Source organism: Pan troglodytes, chromosome X (assembly GCF_028858775.2).
Source record: "Pan troglodytes isolate AG18354 chromosome X, NHGRI_mPanTro3-v2.0_pri, whole genome shotgun sequence".
NCBI lineage: Eukaryota > Metazoa > Chordata > Mammalia > Primates > Hominidae > Pan > Pan troglodytes.
The window spans coordinates 50,024,598-50,044,101 of NC_072421.2; the positions used below are offsets into that span (position 1 = coordinate 50,024,598).

General features: G+C 40.1%; 1 protein-coding gene and 1 non-coding gene across 3 annotated transcripts in view; one reads left to right on the forward strand and one right to left on the reverse strand.

Annotated features, from left to right (window-relative positions):
* Positions 1–19,504, forward strand: part of CLCN5 (chloride voltage-gated channel 5) — a 162,014-nt gene that overhangs the window by 8,953 nt on the left and 133,557 nt on the right. The gene's annotated exons all lie outside the window — the stretch shown is intronic.
* Positions 13,850–13,956, reverse strand: LOC112207149 (U6 spliceosomal RNA). The gene has a single exon (XR_002941617.1). It is a non-coding gene; the product is annotated as a U6 spliceosomal RNA (small nuclear RNA).

Sequence of the window (19,504 nt, forward strand, 5' to 3'; positions counted from 1 at the left end):
TTATATGCTAAGGTATTTATAGTGAAAAAACTGAAGACATAGTTTTCATACTAGGGGAATGTAAGTATATTATGATAGTTCCAAACAGTATAATATCTGGCTATTAAAAATAAAGACTAGCTGGGTGTGGTGGCTTACACCTGTAATCCCAGGACTTTCGGAGGCCAAGGCAGGAGGATTGCTTGAGTTCAGGAGTTCAAGACTAGCCTGGGCAACATAGATTCCATCTCTACTAAAAGAAAATTTTTTTTTTTTTGAGACAGAGTTTTGCTAACTAGCCAGGCATGGTGGTGCACACCTGTCGTCCCAGCTACTCGGGTGGCTGACATGGGATCACTGGACCCCAGGAGACTGAGGCTGTAGTGAGCTATGATCTCGCCACTGCACCCCAGCCTGGGCAACAGATTGAGACCCTGTCTCAAAAAAAAAAAAAAAAAGACTGATGCTGTGGGGACTCCCTCTGTCACCCAGCCTGGAGTGCAGTGGTAGGATCTTGGCTCACTGTAACCTCAAACTCCCAGGCTCAAGCAGTCCTCCCACCTCAGCCTCCTGAGTAGTCGGGTCTACAGGCACGCACCACTATACTTGGCTAATTTTTGTAGTGTTTGTAGAGACAGGGTTTTGCCTTGTTGCCCAGGCTGGTCTCGAACTCCTAAGCTCAAGTGATCCACCTGCCTTGGCCTCCCAAAGTGCAGGGATTACAGGCATGAGCCATCATGCCTGGACCCATCTCTCTCTTTTTAACTCAAGTGTGGGTTTATGTATCTCTCTGTGTTGACATGTTACATATACACCTATGAAGTGAAGATAAGTACAGAAAGAAAGGAAATGATCCAAAGTTGTTGCACTGGCTGTCTCCAGATGATAGGATACAGTTACTTTTATCTTCCTTTTTTTATACTTTTATTTACTTTCAACTTTTATGCAATAATGTGTATAACTTTTATAACCAGAAAACAAGTGATTTGAAAATGAGATATAAGAGTCAGTAGACTCTCAACAAGTACCTGGCAGCAAGGAGCGCAGCATGTGTGGCCCCCTGGACAACTGCTTAGCCACTCTGTGTCCCCTTCTACGTTCCAGCAAAAGAGCAAAAGAGAAGAAACCAGGCCCCTGAGGGTTTGGTTAGAACAGGTTTTTTGCTATTAATACTTCCTCAAGTACTCTTGTAATTTTTGGCTGTCTCTCCCATTGACTACAAAAAACTCTTGGAAGATGTGCAAAAGATGGCAAATTACACTGTATCTAATGTAGAGGTTGCAGAATAAGGTGAGGTGGCAAAATATACGTCAGGCTAAGTGTGAAAATAAGGCAGAGGAAAATCACAATAAAATAGTTGCAATGAGAAACTGTTCTTCAAATTGAAAGGAAGTATATGTTTTGACTGTGCAGATTTTTTTTTGGCACATTGCAGTGTATTTGTAAACACTCTGGTGATTTAGCCAACACATGGGGGGTGGGGAGCAAGAGGGAGCCTCACAAAGCAGTCGGTGAATTGACGAGAAAGCTTTAGTGTGAAATCTGGGTAGCCATGTGGCTTGCTAATTAGACCACTATCACCTAAGAGAAGCCATCTGGTCCTGCCTGTTGACCGAAACAAAAGTAGGTAACTCTTGAAAGAAAGTCAGATTGTTAGAGCAGGAATAAAGAAGCAGGCAGCCCCTACCCCCAGCCCCTTTTCCTCTATCTGGCACAGTGCCTCACCTACAGCAGGTACTCAAGAAGCGAATTCTTTGTCAATTAAAATAATAAAGAAATAAATTTTAAAAATTTAAAAAGAAATGAGTTCCTTGTCTCTCTTCGCCTTTTGCCTTTCCATAACTCTTCAGTGGGGAGAAATTGGTGGGGAATGGATTCTGATGGAAGTCATTGCATAGAGGGTAAACGAAAACAACCTTTCAAAAAATTATTCTCTAAGAGTCAGTTATTCTTTCCCAAGCACACAGTTGTGGAGGGAGCACAGGTCTTGGAGTGCGATAACCTGAATCTGAACCCAGGTCTGCCATTTGGTAGCCAAGGTTATTTAAACTCCAGAAGCCTCTATTGTCACATCCGGGGTCAAGTGTCATGTCTGGAGACAGACTCCCTGGATTTGCATCCTGGCTCTGTCACTATTAGCCATGTGACTTTGGGCAGGTTATTTAATCTCTTTGTGCCTTACCTTCTTCATCTGTAAAATGGGGTTAACACTAATACCTACTCAGGATTCTTGGGAGGATGTAGTGTAGTGAGTGAATACAAATGCAGCAAAGCACTTGCACATGCTGGCCTTTATAATATGTGAAAGGTTATGATAATATTTACTGCACGTGCTTCTAGATGAGAGTCAGTCATCAAAATGCCTGGTCCATTATAGCTGTTCTGATTGGATTATAAGTTTTGGCATGAAAAATAAAATTAGGTATATTATTAAAGAGATTTTTAAACTGGAAGGGGTCTTCAGAGGTGATCTGTTTCAGATGTATAATCTTGCAAAGGAAGAAACTGAGGCCCAGTGAGACTTATTTTAGGCCACACAGCTGTCACATCGTACCCAAAGCCAGGACTAGACCCTGGGGCTCCTGATAATCAGTGCTGCCCAGCCCGCTCTTTCTCTGTCAGTCTGTCTACCTATTTGGTCCTACTGCATTGCACTGCCTTCCCCAGGCTTGGGTATCTTACAGTTTTCTGTTGAATCTTAGTCTTTTCCTACTATGCTTTACTGCTACCGTGAAACGTTTAGTTTTTTTTCTCCCCTCAAAAATAGGTTTTCCATTGAGGCTTCCAGGATGTTTTTTTTCCCCTTCTTCTCACTATGTTAGCTTATGAAATAAACTATAAATTCTTATTATTTAACCAGAATTATGATTCAGCTTCCTGTTTCATGTAATGCTGTTCTGTGTGTCAAGGGTTGGGGGAGGCGGGACTAGAAAGTTTCATTATTGGTGGCTACGAATGCCAGATTCTTCTTCTTCTCCTTCCTACCTTCTGTTAACTACCCAGTATTTATAGACCCATGGTCAGGCCAAAGAAGCTGTTGAGGAGTTAATAGTATGAAGTGTCTCCCTTAGTAATGTCATATTTTGATGATTTTCAACCCAATACCATTCTGGCATTAGGTGGCAATTTATTATATTTATTTAGGATTTCTGCCCTGACTACATCCAGGAGGAACATAGAACAACACAGAAATTAAAACATAGAGCAATTAGAAATAAATGCAGGACAGGGACCATCCAGTGGAAATGAAATCGATATTACTAGGCATGTGAGATACTAGACACTAAGTTTTCTCTTTCTTTTCTTCTGTGTCCCTCCTTCCCAAAGACAAGCACAATAAGTTACATCGTTGACATCTTCTGGCCAAAAAACGTGTTCAGATGCAAAAGAAAACCCTGGCTCTGTCTATGCTAAATCTTCTGGTCCTTCCACTGCCCTCCCTTTGGTCTGGCCTTACCTGTGGCCACCTGTGACTCAGCACTGAATATTCCCAGGTTGAAATCATGATCTTTCCTGTTTAGCTTTGAGAATGGTGAGAGACAGGTAGGCAAGAGAGTTCCTGCCATCCAAATTCTCAACTCTGTCAAGCTATTCTTTTCCTTGGGTCCTGTACCCCAGTAATATACAATAATAACAGAGTTTCCTTATCTTACATTCCTCTGTATTGAATAATTGTACCACCATGGACCCAGATGTCAAAGCCCAAATTCTAAGAGACACCATGCATTTCTTGCTCCCCCTTACCTGCAGTCCACCCCTGCTGGCCTAGATCATTTCAGTTGGTAACATTCCTAGCAACTACCTGCTTATCTTTCAGCCATGAGCTTTTCCTGAAGCCTCCCCGATCCTCTGGTAAAATTGGCTTCTGGCTCTATTGTATGGTCCTTGAGGGCATTGACTGCACTTGTTCAATATTTTTGTTCTCACATCCGCTGTGTGCCAGGCAGGCACTGTGTTGGGTGGATGCTGGGGTTATAGCAGTGAATACAAAAGTCATGATCCCTGCCCTCTTAAGCCTTGCAGTCTCATGGGGGAGTTGGAGTGCAAATAAATACACAGATATTTTCTTATAAAGTGTTGTGAGTACTAGAAAAGTCAAGTCCTATGAAAAAGAATAGTAGAGACTGAATTTATAGAGAGAAGAAGGGAATGGGAGGAAGTGACAAGTTCATCTGAGACCTGAAAGATGAGGAGGAGTTATCCACGCAAAGAGTTGGGGGAACAGCATCCCAGGCAGAGGAGACAAGGTAGAAATCCCTGAGGTGGGAAGAATCCCTGGGTCCTTTCCCAGCATGGTCCATTGCAGCTGGACCATAGTGAATGAGGCATAAAGGGACACATGATAAAATTGGAAAGGTGGGCAGGGGACAGGTCACACAGGGTTTTATAGGCCATGTTACCAAGTACCCTAACTTGGTAACATGAAGGCCTTGGAGATAGATTGGATATGGCAGAGTGACCAGTGAATGAATGGGGAGTGTCTCATTCATCTTCTCATACCAAATACCTGGCAGAGAGTGCCCAGCACATAGTATGTGCTCATTGAATCTTTGTTTAATGAGTAATAACTGCCTTGCCTTCCTATCAGGATTGCCATGGAGATTAAATGAGATAAAGTATGCTAAGGTGCTTTGCAAAATAATTCACTAGATTCTATGTAGTGATGCTTATAGGTCTTCACTGTCACTAGGAACCACATCCCTCCAACCCCATTCTCTCTTAAACTAGCAAAATCTTTCAATTAGTTCATCCCATGCCATGAACATGCTGATGTACTGTGTTCTTACATATTCAATGTGTCTCTTTGATCAATGCCTTTAACTAATTATGGGTGAGTGGAAACTACCTTATATCACACCATTTTGTGGCACTCCTGGTGTTAGAGATAATTATGGGTAGTGGTGCCAGGAGCAGTATAGCTTTCTCTTCTATGCTAAATCTACTTCTAAATCTCTCAACCTATAATAATTCATTATTTAGGAGCTGGGTTAATACTGAGGAATAGCATTCTTTGAATTTGCGTTTGGATAGGGGCAAGGCTAATCATATCAGGATGTGGTTGCTACCAATTATGGCACTTGGTTTTCTAGACTGTTAAAAGACATAACAAAATGATCAGTGTTTTGCTATTTTTATGTTAAATATCTGTTCCCTATTTAAACTGCAAGAACTTCAGATGATTGACTGAAAAGTCCAGCTCCGTGCACTGTTGGTAGGCATATAAGTTGGTAGAATCCATTAGAGCGCACTTTGAAAGACTTTTTCAAAATGTAACTTGTACAACTTTTGTCCCAATGAATCTATTCTCAAAAGGAACTGCATAAAGGTCACTTGTTACAAGGATCTTGGTTGCCTTCTAGTTGCCATCTTTTTACTATCAACAGTCTTATTAATGTACAGCATGAGAGACCAGTCATGTTAATTATGATATTTACATACTATGGAATGCTGTTCATTTCATTTAAAAGAGTAAAGTAGCCTGGACGTGGTGGTTCACGCCTGTAATCCCAGCAATTTAGGAGGCTTAGGTGGAAAGATCACTTGGGATCAGGAGTTTGAGGCTGCAGTGATTGTGCCACTGCACTCCAGCCTGGGTGATAGAGTAAGACAGTAAAGTAGATGTACATATAGTGACAGGGAATGGTGTCCAAGATAAATTTTTAAGTGAAAAAAGGGGTGCAGAATGGTATATATTATAGGATCCCACTTGTTCAACACAAAGAAGGGAGGTATTATTTAAGAATTCGTGTGTATGTGTTCTTGCATATGCTTAGAAAATTTCTAGGATGACGCACAAGAAACAGTTGTCAGTTAACTTGGAGATTAGAGGTGGCAAGGCTAGGGATTTTAGTTTTCACTTGACACCTTTCTGTACACTGCTCGACTTGTTTACAACAACCTGTAAAACCTTTAAATACTAAAATTTAAATAAAAACTTTACCTCACTAGATTATTTCCTCGACAATTTATACTAAGAAATAAAAGGAATATTAGTGGTTGAGGTGAGAGATCAGGTCTGAAGCAAAGGAGGCTGACTCTGATAAAACCAAGGGCCTCTAAAAGCTACCTCTGTGGCCAGAGGGCTTAGGAGAGATGTTGCTTTGTTAAAGCGTAATGCTAAGAAAACAAGTAAGATTAAATTGGGTAAAAATTGCTTTATTAGTTTTTTGATGAACCAGTTGTAATCATATCATTAGTTTTGATCTCTGGGTATATTAATACCTAAACAGCATAGTAATTGTATTCCAGACTACAATTTAAAAATTAAATGTTTCAATGTGTAGAATAATAGCTGTTTTTCTTGTTTGATTTGTTTAAATGTTGCAAGTGAATGCTAAGCTACAATTTCTTGAGCTTTTTACTTAAGGACCTGAGGAAAAATGCAAGTATAATCTTATGCTTGAAGTAGAGAAGATATAAATTACCTAATATTTACCTGATAATGTTTGGATTAAGTTAAATCTTCAAATTCTTAAGGCCCCTTCTAGCTCAGTCTCCCCCAAAAAGAGGGTTTTTGTCTGAGATACAAGAAGTCAAAGGGTTGTCTGTCAGAATGTCCTCTTGGTTTGGCATAATGAAGAGAGTTCCTTCACCCAGTTGTGGATGTTCAGAGACAAGAGTCACTATCCTGTGTTAAGTGACCCTGCTTCTCTAATATTTGGGGTTTTAGCCAGGAGATAGGTGGTAGAACACAAGACAGGTTTTACTTTAAGATATTGATTGAGTATCGTGAAAATGGCCATACTGCCCAAGGTAATTTACAGATTCAATGCCATCCCCATCAAGCTACCAATGACTTTCTTCACAGAATTGGAAAAAACTACTTTAAAGTTCATATGGAACCAAAAAAGAGCCCACATTGCCAAGTCAATCCTAAGCCAAAAGAACAAAGCTGGAGACATCACGCTACCTGACTTCAAACTATACTACAAGGCTACAGTAACCAAAACAGCATGGTACTGGTACCAAAACAGAGATATAGATCAATGGAACAGAACAGAGCCCTCAGAAATAATGCCGCATATCTACAACCATCTGATCTTTGACAAACCTGACAAAAACAAGCAATGGGGAAAGGATTCCCTAGTTAATAAATGGTGCTGGGAAAACTGGCTAGCCATATGTAGAAAGCTGAAACTGGATCCCTTCCTTACACCTTATACAAAAATTAATTCAAGATGGATTAAAGACTTACATGTTAGACCTAAAACCATAAAAACCCTAGAAGAAAACCTAGGCAATACCATTCAGGACATAGGCATGGGCAAGGACTTCATGTCTAAAACACCAAAAGCAATGGCAACAAAAGCCAAAATTGACAAATGGGATCTAATTAAACTAAAGAGCTTCTGCACAGCAAAAGAAACCCCCATCAGAGTGAACAGGCAACCTACAGAATGGGAGAAAATTTTTGCAACCTACTCATCTGACAAAGGGCTAATATCCAGAATCTACAATGAACTCAAACAAATTTACAAGAAAACAAGCAACCCCATCAAAAAGTGAGCGAAGGATATGAACAGACACTTCTCAAAAGAAAACATTTATGCAGCCAAGAAACACATGAAAAAATGCTCATCATCACTGGCCATCAGAGAAATGCAAATCAAAACCACAATGAGATACCACCTCACACCAGTTAGAATGGCAATCATTAAAAAGTCAGGAAACAACAGGTGCTGGAAAGGATGTGGAGAAATAGGAACACTTTTACACTGTTGGTGGGACTGTAAACTAGTTCAACCCTTGTGGAAGTCAGTGTGGCGATTCCTTAGGGATCTAGAACTAGAAATACCATTTGACCCAGCCATCCCATTACTGGGTATATACCCAAAGGATTATAAATCATGCTGCTATAAAGACACGTGTACACGTATGTTTATTGCGGCACTATTCACAATAGCAAAGACTTGGAACCAACCCAAGCGTCCAACAATGATAGACCGGATTAAGAAAATGTGACACATATACACGATGGGATACTATGCAGCCATAAAAAAGGATGAGTTCATATCCTTTGTAGGGACATGGATGAAGCTGGAAACCATCATTCTCAGCAAACTATCGCAAGGACAAAAAACCAAACACCACAAGTTCTCACTCATAGGTGGGAATTGAACAATGAGAACACTTGGACGCAGGAAGGGGAACATCACACACCGGGGCCTGTCGTGGGGTAGGGGGTAGGGGGGAGGGATAGCATTAGGAGGTATACCTAATGTAAATGATGAGTTAATAGGTGCAGCACACCAACATGGCACATGTATACATATGTAACAAACCTGCACGTTGTGCACATGTACCCTAAAACTTAAATTAAAAAAAAGTTGCCCAGTAGTCTAACTTTGTCATTTATTCCTTTGTGCTTTGTGGTATCTCTTACATTTATCACTTCCTTTAAATTCCAAAGTTAGCATCTTATATACAGGTACTTAGAATGTTCTACATGAATCTTATTCAGCAATCTCTTAACTCATCACCCCAATTCCAGTCTCTTTTTTCCATCTGTCCTGCATAGTTCTGACCATGACAGCTCTCTGCCCAAAGCCCTTCAATTGCATCCCACTGTATATGGAATGAAGTATGAATCTTTTAGTTTTGAAGCCAGAATTGGATTCAAATCCTAGCTCCACCAACTCCTAGCTATGTGATGTGAGGCGTCATTTTGTAACGTGTTAAATGGGAATAATAACAACTGCCTCATAGGTCCTGGTTTTCCTGGGCCCCTGTTTATTCCTATTCCATCTGATTCATACTCCACTCTCCAAAGTGTCCTGGTTTTGACAATTAAATCATTTGGTCAATAAAGGGTTGTTACGAAGAGTTAATGAGACAATGTATATAAATATAACAGGCCTAGCATGACACTTTCATGTTCCCTCAAATGTACCTGGTACTTTGCTGACTGAAATCATATCTCTGACATCTCCAGCTACAGAAGAACCTACCCATACTGCATGGTCTTCCTCAGATGCTACCTCCTCACCTTTGTCTAACTTCTGTGGTAGTCCACAACTCTCTAACCATGTCTCTAACATAAGTTTGGGTTATGGTTATTAGTGCACATGTTTTAACTTCCTCAGAGACTAGCTTTTGGAAGGACGGTATCTGCTTCTGAATCTTCATAGTCCCACCCATAATACCTAATAGTGTCTTCCACACAGAGGATACAAAATCACTTATTTAAATTTAGAAAGAATACAGCATTTTGGCTACAGGATTGTATTTCACTTACCCAGGGGCTTTATTCAAGCCTCTGCTTTCTCACTCCCTTGAAATGATTTCACTTGCTCGTTAGGGCCACAGCAAGAGTACTCTAATAGGAAATTTCTTTCACAGCTGGCCATTACCTTGATTGATTGGGGGTGGCAGTGAAGAAGGGATTCTGGGAGCTATGGTCCTAGAAATACAGAATAACTAAAAGCACAGGTTCTAGAGCCAGACTGCCTCAGACTCAGGCTCTACCAGTTACAATTTCAGAATACTACCCAACCACTTTATGCCTCAGTTCCTATCTGCTATACCGTTACTGGAAAGATTAAATGAGATAATCCATGTAAAGCACTTTTAAAAGCACATGGTAGGCTGGGTGTGGTGGCTCACACCTGTAATCCCGGCACTTTGGGAGGTCAAGGCGGGTGATCACTTGAGACCAGTTTGAGACCAGCCTGGCCAACATGGTGAAACTCCATCTGTATAAAAATACAAAAACTAGCCAGGCGTGGTGGTGCATGCCTGTAGTCCCAGCTGCTTGGGAAGCTGAGGCGTGAGAATTGCTTGAACCCAGGAGGCAGAAGTTGCAGTAGCCCAGATCATGCCACTGCACTCCAGCCTAGGTGACAGAGCAAGACTCTGTCTCAAAAAAAAGCACATGGTGAGTACTCATAAATGATAGCTATTATTATTGGTTCTTTTCTCTTTCTTGACCTCAGTCAACTCAGAATACTTTATTATGGAATGAGAAATGTAAGCAACATCCTCCATGCCGGGCAGTCAAGTACAGGCTTTGATCACATACAAAGTCCAGCCCAATCAGAGCTCAGCATCTTCTCTGTCTGTCTTTCTAGGATGTCTGGTTTCTTCTCCCAATTCTTCCCTCCTTCATGCCCAGTCCAAGCTGAGGCCAGTTCTAACAGCTTCTGTGATCACCAGCAAAGATAAGAATCTTTCTGCCTCGTTCTCTAGACATAACCTCCAGTTCCAGGTTCAACTGCAAACCAAACTCCAGGCAGCTCCTCATATTCTGGTTCCCACAACCAGAAAAAATATCTCAAAAGTTGCATTATTTATGATTCCAGTCTTTCTACCCGATTCCAGTCTTTCTACAGCCTGAAATTACATAGCCTTTTCCTTTCTCACAATTGTTCCCATTACTCCAGTCTCTACCACCTGCCCTATTATGTCTTTCTCAATCAATATCTTTTTTTTACCTGCCCGATGATAGATCTTTCTCAATCAGTATCTTTTTTTTTTTTTTTGCAGGAGAATGGGGCTGTGTGTTTCCCTGCCCCACCCAATACACACATTCACAACCACTGCCACCTGCACTTCTCTGGGCACTCAAGGTGGCACAGTAGTCAGGGCATTTCTGGAGTCTCTCTGCCTCTGTATCCCCCACCCCAGTTTTGAACTCAATAAATTGAACACCATTTATTCTTTTTTTAATCTTGATTAATGTTTAATTCAACAAGAATGCCACTCGAATTCATTCTAATTTATCTGGAATACTTGTTTGAATTAAAATGTCCTTTCAAATTCATATCTAGTACTCCAGGAAGTAAAGCAAAGAAATTTTGATGGATAATGTAGGGCAATGAGTATAGACTCTTCCCCACATCAATTGATATCCACTTAATACTGTGAACTCTTCCAGCTAATAAAGGCTTGTCCTGACTTTCTGAGTATGTTTTCCTTTGATGGTCTTATCTAGGCAAATTTTTAAAAATTATTATTATACTTTAAGGTTTAGGGTACATGTGCACAATGTGCAGGTTTGTTACATATGTATACATGTGCCATGTTGGTGTGCTGCACCTATTAACTCATCATTTACATTAGGTATACCTCCTAATGCTATCCCTCCCCCCTACCCCCTACCCCACGACAGGCCCCGGTGTGTGATGTTCCCCTTCCTGCGTCCAAGTGTTCTCATTGTTCAATTCCCACCTATGAGTGAGAACTTGTGGTGTTTGGTTTTTTGTCCTTGCGATAGTTTGCTGAGAATGATGGTTTCCAGCTTCATCCATGTCCCTACAAAGGACATGAACTCATCCTTTTTCATGGCTGCATAGTATTCCATGGTGTATATGTGCCACATTTTCTTAATCCGGTCTATCATTGTTGGACACTTGGGTTGGTTCCAAGTCTTTGCTATTGTGAATAGTGCCGCAATAAACATACGTGTACATGTGTCTTTATAGCAGCATGATTTATAATCCTTTGGGTATATACCCAGTAATGGGATGGCTGGGTCAAATGGTATTTCTAGTTCTAGATCCCTAAGGAATCGCCACACTGACTTCCACAAGGGTTGAACTAGTTTACAGTCCCACCAACAGTGTAAAAGTGTTCCTATTTCTCCACATCCTTTCCAGCACCTGTTGTTTCCTGACTTTTTAATGATTGCCATTCTAACTGGTGTGAGGTGGTATCTCATTGTGGTTTTGATTTGCATTTCTCTGATGGCCAGTGATGATGAGCATTTTTTCATGTGTTTCTTGGCTGCATAAATGTTTTCTTTTGAGAAGTGTCTGTTCATATCCTTCGCTCACTTTTTGATGGGGTTGCTTGTTTTCTTGTAAATTTGTTTGAGTTCATTGTAGATTCTGGATATTAGCCCTTTGTCAGATGAGTAGGTTGCAAAAATTTTCTCCCATTTTGTAGGTTGCCTGTTCACTCTGATGGGGGTTTCTTTTGCTGTGCAGAAGCTCTTTAGTTTAATTAGATCCCATTTGTCAATTTTGGCTTTTGTTGCCATTGCTTTTGGTGTTTTAGACATGAAGTCCTTGCCCATGCCTATGTCCTGAATGGTATTGCCTAGGTTTTCTTCTAGGGTTTTTATGGTTTTAGGTCTAACATGTAAGTCTTTAATCCATCTTGAATTAATTTTTGTATAAGGTGTAAGGAAGGGATCCAGTTTCAGCTTTCTACATATGGCTAGCCAGTTTTCCCAGCACCATTTATTAACTAGGGAATCCTTTCCCCATTGCTTGTTTTTGTCAGGTTTGTCAAAGATCAGATAGTTGTAGATATGTGGCATTATTTCTGAGGGCTCTGTTCTGTTCCATTGGTCTATATCTCTGTTTTGGTACCAGTACCATACTGTTTTGGTTACTGTAGCCTTGTAGTATAGTTTGAAGTCAGGTAGCGTGATGTCTCCAGCTTTGTTCTTTTGGCTTAGGATTGACTTGGCAATGTGGGCTCTTTTTTGGTTCCATATGAACTTTAAAGTAGTTTTTTCCAATTCTGTGAAGAAAGTCATTGGTAGCTGGATGGGGATGGCATTGAATCTATAAATTAACCTTGGGCAGTATGGCCATTTTCACATTATTGATTCTTCCTATCCATGAGCATGGAATGTTCTTCCATTTGTTTGTATCCTCTTTTATTTCCTTGAGCATTAGTTTGTAGTTCTCCTTGAAGAGGTCCTTCACATCCCTTGTAAGTTGGATTACTAGGTATTTTATTCTCTTTGTAGCAATTGTGAATGGAAATTCACTCATGATTTGGCTCTCTGTTGGTCTGTTATTGGTGTGTAAGAATGCTTGTGATTTTTGCACATTGATTTTGTATCCTGAGACTTTGCTGAAGTTGCCTATCAGCTTAAGGAGATTTTGGGCTGAGATGATGGGGTTTTCTAGATATACAATCATATCATCTGCAAACAGGGACAATATGACTTCCTCTTTTCCTAATTGAATACCCTTTATTTCCTTCTCCTCCCTGATTGCCCTGGCCAGAACTTCCAACACTATGTTGAATAGGAGTGGTGAGAGAGGGCATCCCTGTCTTGTGGCAGTTTTCAAAGGGAATGCTTCCAGTTTTTGCCCATTCAGTATGATATTGGCTGTGGGTTTCTCATAAATAGCTCTTATTATTTTGAGATACGTCCCGTCAATACCGAATTTATTGAGAGTTTTTAGCATGAAGGGTTGTTGAATTTTGTCAAAGGCCTTTTCTGCATCTATTGAGATAATCATGTGGTTTTTGTCTTTGGTTCTGTTTATATGCTGGATTACATTTATTGATTTGCATATGTTGAACCAGCCTTGCATCCCAGGGATGAAGCCAACTTGATCGTGGTGGATAAGCTTTTTGATGTGCTGCTGGATTCAGTTTGCCAGTATTTTATTGAGGAGTTTTGCATCGATGTTCATCAGGGATATTGGTCTAAAATATACCCACTTTTATATCATATTGCAAAGTAGTCATAATATTTATCATGTGATATGTTATCACCCTCTTCTGAACTCCTGCGTCTGTTATTACCTTTAACTAGTTGCTAGATAAATTGTAATGCCAGCTTTACATCTTTTCTGCCATTGTCTTAAACTGTTATTTAACTTCTTTATTATGGTTTAACTTTCTTATATGTTTATGTTAGCTCCCCAGTAGAGTGGAAGATACTTTAGGGATAGGAACATAGTTTATACATCCCTCTATTCCTCCTAATTCCTTAAGTAGAGTCACCCAGGAAGTATTTATTGATCTGATTTAACCAGTTCATGTGGCACAATGAGACTTTTTGTTTTGTACATTATACCCTGTTAATATGGTCGCAAATAGTATTGGGTTTTGGATAATTATTTCTTACTATGAACTCATAATGAGCCCAGAACCCACTTTTTCCTCCAAGTTTCTGTCTGTCCCTTTCTCTTCTAATTTTTTCAAAAATGTGCATGTCATCCCTGTGCAGGGACCATGCTAATCTTCTCTGTATCATTCTAATTTTAGTATATGTGCTGCTGAAATAAGCGCCCTTTCGATTTTTTTTTTAAGATGGAGTCTTACTCTGTCACCAGGCTGGAGTGCAGTGGCGTGATCTAAGCTTGCTGCAACCTCTGACTCCCTGGTTCAAGCGATTCTCCTGCCTCTCCAGTAGCTGCATTTATGGGCTCGCGCCACCACGCCCAGCTAGTTTTTTTTTTTTTTTTTTTTGTATTTTTAGTAGAGACGGGGTTTCACCATGTTGGCCAGGATGGTCTCGATCTCCTGACCTCATGATCTGCCCGCCCTGGCCTCCCAAGGTGCTGGCATTACAGGCATGAGCCACCGTGCCCGGCCGCCCTTTCAATTTTTTTTTTTGGAGACAGAGTCTTGCTCTGTCTCCCAGGCTGGAGTGCAGTGGCACGATCTCCACTTACTGCAACCTCCGCCTCCTGGGTTCAAGCAATTCTCCTGCCTCAGCCTCCTGAGTAGCTGGGACTACAGGCACACGCTGCCACGCCTGGCTAATTTTTTGTATTTTAGTAGAGACGGGGTTTCACTGTGTTGCCCAGGCTGGTCTTGAACTCCTGAGCTCAAGCAATCCACCCACCTCGGCCTCCCAAAGTGCTAGGACTACAGGCATGAACCACTGTGCTCAGCCTAGTTTTTTAAACAAGAACCCTTCTATGCCTTTACTTAAATATTAATGTAATTAAATTTTTATTTATTGTTCCTCTTGTTAGTTTTAGCTTTATTATCACATATTTTTCAGAAATATCTTTATCCAAGTAATTAATAAAACATTGTTTGCTATATTTGTTTTCCATTGCTGCATAATGAATTACCACAAACTTAATTGCTCAGAACAACAACCATTTATTATCTTGCAGTTTCCATGGGTCAGGAGATGGTCGTGGTTCAACTTGGTCCTCTGCTCAGGGTCTCACAGGCTGCAATCAAGGTGTTGGCAGAGCCGGTGGTCTCATCTCAGGCTCGGGGTTCTCTTCCAAGCTCATGTGATTGTTGGCAGAATTTAGTTCTTTGTGGTTGTGGGATTGAGGCCCTCAGATCCTAGGGGCTGCCTGCAATTCCCTGTCACATGGTCTTTCCATAGGCAGTTCATATAACAGCACCTTGCTTTTTCAAGGCCAGCGAGGGATAAAGTCTCAGTTTGTCTCTCACAATGGCGAGAAGGAATCAATAATATACACATATATACCTAGTCATGGGAGTGGCTTCTCATTACCCTTGCCATATTCTATTGGTTAGAACCTACTCACATGTCCCACTCATACTCAGGGAAAGGTGATTAAACAAGGACATGAATACCAGGAGGTGGGCGTCATTGGGGGTCACCTTATGGTCTGTCTGCTATATTTGGCATAGCTCTGAATCAGGCTAATTGAAGACTTTCTTTTTTTCTTTTTCTTTTTTTTATTTTTATTTTTTGAGATGGAGTTTCGCTCTTGTTACCCAGGCTGGAGTGCAATGGCATGATCTCGGCTCACCACAACCTCCGCTTCCTGGGTTCAAGCGATTCTCCTGCCTCAGCCTCCCGAGTAGCTGGGATTACAGTCATGTGCCACCATGTGATTTTGTATTTTTAGTAGAGATGGGGTTTCTCTGTGTTGGTCAGGCTGGTCTTGAACTCCTGACCTCAGGTGATCTGCCCGTCTTGGCCTCCCAAAATGCTGGGATTAGAGGCATGAGCCACCGCGCCTGGCCAAGACTTTTTAACTTACTGTTATCCATCAACAAACACTCACTTGGGTAAGGCTGCTCTAACAGCTGTGACTCTAACTTTACTGTCATCCACCAAATGTTTTTTCATCTACTTACAAAGATAAAATGAGAGATGATGTTCAGTAGTTTGCCTGAAGTCATTCATTGTGTGGGGCCTTCCACTGAGACAGAGTGCTGGAGTGGGAGCAAAGTTGAGATGATTTGAATTTGGGTGCCTATCAGATATCCACCTAGAGATGTTCATTTCCCCATGGCCTGGGGTATAGAGAGGGTCTGGGCTCGAGTAGAGATTTGGGGATCCTTCATGTATAGATGATATATGAAGCCTAGGATATGAGTATACTTTGAGAGGGAAAAGGTGCCAAGGGTAGAATTCTGGGGGAAATCCACGTACTCAGTTTGAGGGATTTCCCTTACCTCCTTATATAGCAACCCAAACAAAAAGGAAACAAGTTATCCAGCCTCAGAGGAAAAGCTGTATTATTTTGTCTACTTCTGCTTCAGTCCCTTCTCTGTTTATTGTAGATACTACTTATTCAATTATACCTCTTTTCTTCTGGTTTCTTCTTCTCTTCCTTTCCACTGGACCCATTCGCTGTCGTCCATAAACATGTTCTGGTCTTCGTTTGCTGTATCTTCTAGCTACCAATACCTATGTAGTCAGCCACTTAATTTTTCTGGGCCTCAATTTCCTCAGAGATTGAGGGACATGATGTAGGGAGGAGGTTATGATTTTTAAGAAGCCTCTTTCTGACCTAAATTCTGTTCTGCCATCTTATTTCTCTACCTTTTCCCGTTTTGGGTTGTGTTGACTGTTCAGTTCCTTTTTGAAACTTCCCTCCCTTGGCCACAGAGTTGTACTCCTCTAGTTCCCTTTCTGCCTGCCTCTGTCACTGCTTCTCCATTACTTTTGTTTCCTCCTGCCTCCTAATTATGTCCATATTCAGGGGTGTAAAGTTCTTTACCTTTTCTCTCTTTATACTCACTGCCTCAGAGATTTCATCTACACTCCTGGCTTTACCTTTTTTTTTTTTTTGGTTTTTAATTATAGAAGTAACACACAATTACATGTTCCTATTAAAAAATAATATAGATGCATCTAGAGTAAAAAGTGAAAATGCCCCTTCAACCTCATCCTCAGACGTAACCACCATTATCGGATTGGTGTTCTTTCTCCAGGTGTTGAGTCCCAAATCTATAAAGGTAGCTCTAAACTCTAGATAGCTGCAATCAGGATACCCTTACTTGGATGCTCCACTATCAGCATATAAAATCAGCTAGCTGAATGACTTTGGGCATATGGTTGATGTGTTTTTTTTTTTTAATTCTGTGGTTCTTTCATGTCTTATATTTATTTCTTTTTGTGTCTCCATAGCATTAAACGGTAGATATTCCTTACATGTTTGGTTGATTCTGTTATTTTGCAGCTGATAACCTCTCATTAGTACTCCTTCCCAATTTGCTTATATGCATAGACCCAAGGAAATAGAATAACCCTCTGTCAGTACTTTAGATGAAAAGGTGGGTGGCTGAGTATAGGGCTTAATCACTGGGAACCAGAAAACATGAGCAATTCAGCGGGTAACAGTAAGTATGGGGGCTTAAGGAGAATGGGGTGGTAGATGGGTAGTATATTGAAAACTTTTGTCAGTAAATTAAAGCCAGGGTGCTAACATTAAATATATCATGGGTTGTAAAATATAAATATCTTAATCTAAAATATTTGCTACCAAAATCACTGTTCATGTGAAAACATTGTTTTGGCTCTGAAAAAGATACATGGATAATCTCTGCAGTGTAATGGGTCATTTTGCAAAAGTATATTCTACTATATGTGTATTAAATGCAAATTAATTGGAAAGATTGCCAATGAGAGTGTATCATTGCATGTTGTATTAATGAGGCTGTGTTGCATAAGCAGTTACACACTGAAAATTGCCAGTCTCTGTAAAAGCTTAATTCCAAAGAAATTTAGGATAATCATGGACAGGATCCATAGTAGTGGTTCTCAACTAGGGGCAATTTTACCCCCTGGGGACATTTAGCAATGTCTGGAGACATTTTTGTTTGTCACAATTGTGGGGAGGCGTTACTGGCATCTAGTGGGAACAGGCCAGGTAAGCTGATAAACATCCTACAATGCACAGGCCAACTCCCTACCATGAAGAATTATCTGACCCAAGATATCAGTAATGCTGAAGTTGAGGAACCTTGATGAAGGGAATTTTGGGTAGGGCAGGAGATCCATGGCGGTGACCATTGATGCCCCTTTGTATTAATGCTGATGTCCTGTAATTCTTAACCTTGCTACCTAGTTGAAAGCTAGAGGATATGACAATTGTTTGGCTTTTAATAACAGCATACATATCAGATAGATGGACCATTTATTTTCTTTTCTAGGTGTTCTGGTTATTTGACTATTAAAGTAAATTATCCCCAGACTTTTTCAGTGCTGATTTTTTTTCAAGGGGAACTTACCGCCAGAACATTTAAAGAGCGACAGACAAAAATGTTGAGACTTGATAAATTTTATGTTGAGTTATTGCATATTAATACTTAGTCCTAAATACTGTATGTGAATGTATCTTAAACTGTGATATAGCTCAGTGGTGTAAATGAGTTGCCTTAGGTAATGTAGTGATTTATTCATAGACCCAAGGCCAGAAATCAGATTCCTTGATTCCCAGACCATTATTCCTTCGATTTGGCTATGGCTTCTGTATAACATCTTTTCTGCTTTGAGTCTCCTGAAGAGCAGAATCAAGTATGTCGAAAATTGAATGATCTTAGGTGCTGGATGTTTTGCACATTTATGCAAGAATATTCAATGTTACCAGTCATCTTAAAAAAGCAACAAAATAACCCAAAATAATGCTGAGTAAAACACAAGAAGTTATGTTACTTTTTCACTTGGTGACATGGATGAAATATTACAGCAAATGGGGACAGAGCTTAAAGGAAGTGGTAGGGTGAAAGGACCGTTAGTATAACACAGCTGGATGGCATTTCTCTAAGCTACCATTTTGAAGAATGTTGCTCTTTGGACTGACTCCCAAACTCCATCTGGCTAGCACTTTGGAATTTTAAATGGGTAAAAAATATGATTTTCCATTGCTCCCAGCTGCCCTGCATGGTTTAATAGACAACTATGTAAAAGACAGGGAGTAGAACCAGCATTTGATTTGCTTTATGAAATTGGGAAATACACTTGGTTTTTTAAGCTCAAGTTTTTTCATAGGTAGATGATATGGTGGAGGATTATGGTAGTTAATATTTATTGAATCCTTACAATTTATCAGGTACTAAGCCCTTCCACATATTATTAAACCTCAATATAGTTCTATAAGGTAAATACCATTATTACCCCCCTTTTAAAGTTGAGAAACTGAGGCAAAGAGAAATTAAGTAACTAGCTTTCACAGCTAATAAGTAGTTCCTGGTATGAATTGAGATATACTGTAAGTGTAAAATACACACCAGATTTCAAAGACAGCATGATAAAAAAATGTAGAATATCTCAACAATGTTCTGTATTGATTACATGTTAAAATGATAATATTTTGCTTTTTTTAATTCTTAGTTTTTGTGGGTACATAGTAAGTGTATATATTTATATACACTTGAAATATTTTGATACATGAAATATTTTGGTACATGAAATATTTTGATACAGGCATGTAATGCATAGTAATCACATCATGGAGAATGGGGTATCTGTCCCTTCAAGCATTTATCCTTTGTGTTACAAACAATCCAATTATACTCTTTTAGTTCTTTAAAAATGTATAGTTAAATTATTATTGACTATAGTCACCCTGTTGTGCTATCAAATAGTAGGCCTTATTCATTCTAGTTA